The sequence below is a fragment of the Podarcis melisellensis genome (assembly GCF_964234715.1).
Source record: "Podarcis melisellensis genome assembly, chromosome: 17".
Taxonomy (NCBI): domain Eukaryota; kingdom Metazoa; phylum Chordata; class Lepidosauria; order Squamata; family Lacertidae; genus Podarcis; species Podarcis melisellensis.
Genome location: NC_138534.1, coordinates 35,643,962 through 35,649,961, shown reverse-complemented (window position 1 = coordinate 35,649,961; position 6,000 = coordinate 35,643,962).

Below are 6,000 nucleotides of genomic sequence, written 5' to 3'. Positions count from 1 at the left end.
TGCATGTTCAGCCCCACTTGGATCAATGGAGTTTATGTCCAAAGACTTTTGGGTAGGATTTCAGCCCAAGGCTTACGAATGGAACAAAATACCTTTGAGGAAACTTGCTGAAAATATGTTTAGGACTAGGGTGCCAAGGGCAATCGACAAATCGAACAAAAAAAAAGCACCCGCCCCACAAAAAGGTACTGGGATTAAGACATTTAAAATCCTATTCGAAATACTTTTCCTTGATTGGTTTTGTTGGCATTTTCTTCCATTGTTTGCTGAAAGAATACGCCTCATTGTACTCAGTACTGTACTGCTGTCAGTGGACTAACGTTAGAGACGCCGGATCAAAGAAAGCCGCACTAAGCCACGAATTTCAGGAGGTAACACTCAGCATAACCTACCTCACAGGATTGTTGTGAAGATGATAAAAATCTAATCATAATCATAAGTAAAGTTTCCCCTACATGAACAGGACTTACTTCCAGGAAAATTTGTCGAAGCTCAATCTGTTAATCGCTTTAAATCCCAGAGTGATCCTAACCGTGTTTACTCAGAAGTAAGTCCCGCTAAATTCCACGGGGCTTAAATCCAGGGCTCAGTGTGCTCTGAAGATCGAATACTTTAACTAAACAATTTCTTAAATCCATCACTTTGAAGAAAAAACACATTTATGACAAGGGAATTCGCATCCGGAGGAAAAGGTCTTTTTAAAATAATTTAAAAACCAGACAATCCCTTTTAAAGTAGATTTACCAATGCCTTAGTACGAACTTTACATAGAATTGAACGGAACGGTTCAGGGCGGCATTTTAAAATTGCAGTATGGCTTGGCTGTTTGAACGCATACTTACCTCGAAAGTCTACACTCAACGGGGCATGTCGGTAACTTTCGGGCAAGATTGCGATCCTAAACACACGCGCACTCCCCCCCCCCGCAATTCACACGGATATTTTGGATCTGGTGTGCCCTAAAAAAAAGGACTGTTTTCGTCCTGTTTCTGTCCTTCTTTTTAAAAGAGTAAATCCTATCGAAAATGGATGCGATTGCTGGTCGGGTTTCGCCGTGTTTACTCGGAAGTAAGCCCCTAAACTAGACATACTTAAGTACGAGTCGAATTGCAGTTAATGCCAACTTTAGGAATTTAAGCTGAAGGGTCTTACTCCTGACCCTTTTACTCTGGTGCATTTGAAAAATCGCATCATGTCGGCTATCCATTATTTTAAATTAAATGAATTTCGTTTCCCGCGAATCCACTTCCGCCGTCGCCCCCGTCACCCTTTTCGGTTTCACAACGATTTGCAAATGTGCAGAGGATTATTCCACTAAAACAGATTAAGCGGGTTGCCGTTTTGCTACAGAACTAATATTTTGAAGCGAGTTGTTTTTTTAAAAGAAATTCATTGTGGTGGCAAATAAAAGGGAAATACAAGACTGTATGGAGATGCCTGCCGGGTCACTCTGTAATCTCAGCTCCTGCTTTACTCATAAGTAAATCCGCTAGATTGTTCTATGGGATTTACTTAAGAAAGGCACCCTTAAAACTTCCCTCATGTCACAGCCATGGGCACACAATCCCCAACCTGAATCTTACGTTGTTGTTTTTTTAAGCCCCGTTTGCTCGGAAGTAAGCCCTACGGAGTCCAAAGAAACTTACACTCGAGTAAAAAAAAAGTTTAGGATCAGGCTGCGCGCGGTTATTTGATCCATCTGCGTTCTGTTGAAAGTCACACCTGACACTCTAGCACGCTCCTTTGGGAATCAATCTCATTGGAATCAATAGGACTGACTCCCGAGTAAACACGAGTGCTCAGACCCGCGATACAGTGCTTGGGTCGCGTTGCAATGTGCAGAAACCACCTGGATGTTCTCTTGCTGGAATGAATAGAGAGTAATATTGGATGGCAGCTTGTCTACAGTGCGGGTAGATTTGCCCAGTATTTTTATTATAGGGGAAATCTGATCAGAAGTGGCACAGGAGGGCAGTCTAAATAGGCTTATTCAAAGCACTTAAATCGAAGTGGATTGAAGCTTTGGGCAGAGGGAGGAACGTACTTTGTAGAAGAAAGTGGGGAGAGTTAAAGTTAAAAAACAAACAAACACTTTCTTCTTTTTAAATGCACTTTATTTATTTTTATGGTAAATATGGTTTATGGTTCAAAGAGCTTCGGGCACATTCGCAAGAATCCTCGCTAAGGCTGTTAAGTCTGGGCAAGTGTATTTGGAAGTAAACCCATTGAACTGTGGAGGCTTACTTCCTTGGAAAGGTTCGTAGGCTCAGTAGTGGCTAGCCAAACCCAGTCAGATGGGCGTGGTATAAATAATAAAAATTATTATTATTACTATTATTAGCTACGCGAATCTTTCTCCCACCGCGTCCCGATCCATTTCACGTTTCTTCGGGAAAAAGCCCAGTTGCTCTCAGTGGGATTTCTTAGGGTTTGGAGCGTTGGTTACAAATGTTCTTCCGTTCCCAATCTCCTTCAATTTTGCTGCTCCTACTTCTGTTTTCTCTTCTTTGAAGTGTTTTAAGCACCATGATTTTATACTATAAACAGGCTCAGAGGAAAAAATAAATCCGTTCTTGGACCGGACTTGTGGATTTGCCAGGAAAGACATGCAACTCGCTGGAGCCTGCGCCGTTTTAACTTATTCAAGTGCCCGAAGCAGAAGAAGCGTCCCTACAGACGGTCAAGGCAGCGACTTGACTGCGTAAAGTGAGCAAGGAGGAAGAGAGGCAGGCAGGCCCCAAGGAAGCTCGTCTTAGCTCGGCCCCTTTGCGCGGAAGGATTTGGTGACTGGCCAGACCTCAGCGGAGGTTAGATAGACGCGAACCCCAGGCAGCAGGAGAAAAGTGGGAGAAAAGAAATAGGACCGGAGAGTGAAAGAAAGTTCATTTTCTACAGCAGAAACCTTAAATGCGCTGCAACTGATCTCCCTAACTCTCTGAAGCCGAGGAGCTCAGATTTCACCATTTTCTGTTTTCCAACTCTGTGCTCTGACAAGGTGGATTACAAAAATGGGTTTGGAAAGGCAGGATCTGAACCTTATTTCTGGCAAACATTTTTCTACGCCCATATCCTGGATTACCTGGCTAATGTTCTGGATTATTATTATTAAATTAGTTTCCAGGATGGGTAAACAGCAAGAAAGGATCAATTGGGGGGGGGTAGAATTCCATAGTTTTGGAACCCCCATGAGAAAGGGCCTGTCCCATGGAAGTGAAAATGCAAAGTTTAATTTCTGCCATTACTTATTCTCTTCATTTAATTTATATTTATTTATTTAAAATTATTTTAGGCTGCTTTCCGTTTAAAATATCAAAGGTTGCTTACAACAAAAAATATAACATCAATAAAACAAAACAATTAAAACATTATCAGTATACCAGTGAAAGCAATTAAAACTGTCACTAGTGATTAGGAAATGTTTGGGCAAAAAGGTGGCATAGAAATAAATACATAATAATAATGATGTGTTTTTAAAAGGCACCCCCCCAAACAATCATTGGTGTTTGTTGTGTTGCACTGGGGAATTTTGTACGAAGGTACCACACAGGCCAATCTCCACATTAGACAGTGCAATTTTTCTAGAAAAAATAGGTGCCAGAACTCACCATGAACACCTCTCTCATTCTCTTAAGAGTTCCAGTGAGTTCTGACTGGAAAAAAGTCCTAGCTTTAGATAATATAACTGGGTAATGAACTTGTAGTTCTAATATACAGGGAGGGGAGTTTCAGAAAAAGCATGCAATTCTCCTTCACCCTGCCTGGGAAAGTTATCAATTTTGCTTCACTAGATGCCCAAACTCAAACACCTGTTGAGCTTAATGACTAGCAGTAAAGCAGCAAAAGGCGTATTAGAGACAGACACCTTATCCATCTAAACCCATGAGTTATTTGCAAGCTATGGGCCATTGATTGAGCGGACCTTATTTCCACGTATTGGGTGCAACCAAGTAAGACTTAGGTATATTTTTATTCTCATTGACTTCTGCTTAACTTTTAACTTTCCTTCATAGGGTTACCATATTTCCAGAATTTCCTGGACATATTCGGAATACTGTTGCTGGAAGCAGTGTCTGGACAGAAATCAGCAAATGTCTGGGAAAATCCGGATGTCTGCAGTGCCATTTTTGGCAATTTTACTTAAACTCAACAACTTTGGGCAAAACTGAAAAAAGCTGAACAATTTTGTGTCCGGATTTCCCCTTTTTGAAATATGGCAACCCTACATTTGGTGGTTGCTACTTAGAACCAAGTGCAGAATTTTTGACATTTTTAAAGTGAGATTCAAACTGTGTGTTGGTTTGCAGCCCTCAGTTCTGAGAACAAAACAGGAAAGGTGTATGATCCTTGCACATTGCTTGGCTGTTTAAATCTTGTTGTCTTCAGCAGGGTTTAAACAGTTAATTAGGTGAAAAAGTTTCAGACAATGGACACAATCCAGCCAAAGTAAAGCATTCTGAAGTCCAAATAGTTTCAGCGGGAAAACTGTGCAAAAGACTCCTAAGAAAGTACACTTTGAAATAAGCACCAATTAGTTCTACAGGAATTACTTCCTAATAAGTGTATTTTGAACTGCAGCCTTAAGAATGTGATTAACTCCCACACAGAAATCAATGGTATTTAAAAGTGTTTACGTGAGACTGGATAACATCATTTGCCTCTAGCATCAAGTGTTGGGTGATTTATTGTGGTACAAATGACTTTCCCTGGGCTGTTTTATTGACTGTTGTTTTACAGACTTCAGTATAATTGGCACCCTCATTCTCAGTAAATCTACTAGGAACCAAGTCCCATGGATCTGAGTGGAACATACCTCCATGCAAAGGGCACACCCACACTAAATAGAAGCCCCTTTCAAACTGGGTAAACTGATGGTTCATATCCAAGGAACTCTGGGAATTCTGTGAAGTCTTACTGTACATAACCAAGCAGTCTCACTTTCTCAGTGAAATGGTTTCAGGCAGCTGAACCCAGTATGTGTATAGTAGGAAGTAAGCCCCACTAAATTCAACAGGTTTATTCCCAAGTAGATGTGTGCAGGATTGCATCTTAACAGTGCAATTCTACACATCTGCTCAGAAGTAAGTCCCTTTTAAGTCAATGCTATCTACTCCCAGGTTGGTGGTACAGAATTGCAGGTTTAAAGCTAAGAGGTCTAAAATTGAATCTATCACACCTACTGTACTTGGAAAGTTGTCAGTGGGACAGACTTTCAAGTGGGACAGACACTAGGAATTTTGTGTCAATCATAGCAGGGTTGTGGATTAGGTTGAGAATTTAGGATCATCTTACTGGAAATATTTACATAAAATACATATCGAGTACAAGAAACGTATTTTACATCCTTTTTTGCCCTTTAAAACCTTACTTTAATTAGACACAAGCTATTCTATCTCACTTAACCCCTTATTTCCTATGTTTTCAAAGCATCACTCACAATAATTCCAGCACTAAAAGCAAACATGTGAAGTTGCTTTGTTTTTCTGTAAATATAACTCAATGGGGTGGGGGGTGGGGAGAATTGTGCCGCTTGAGAAACCTGATGATGTTTACAGATTCAGGGACACTTTTCTCGTGGCCTAACTAATGGCAGGCTGTTTAGATGGCTCTTAAACCAGGCCTGACCTTTTGTCTTTTGACCTTCCATGCATGAAATTAGGTAGCAAAAGAAAATGTGGAGGAAAGGATAAAAAGACACTTGGAAAAGCACAAACACTCGACAGTGCTCATTGTATCAGCTCACAGCCAAATGACTGGCAACATCCAGCATTATTTGTTTTGTTTTGTTTTTCAAACATTTGACTCCCCAACTACATGCTTGCTTTCATGCATAGGAAATTTGTATTCATTAGGAGGGATTATTCTCCCTTAAGGAACAAACAGCAATATTGCACTGGTGCATCGGCAGTTTAATGCCATTTTCAAAGCATTTGATTTCACTAATTTTCTTGGGAATGTTAGGCTAGTTGAGAGGTGCATGGATAAAACATGGCCGCAGGATTA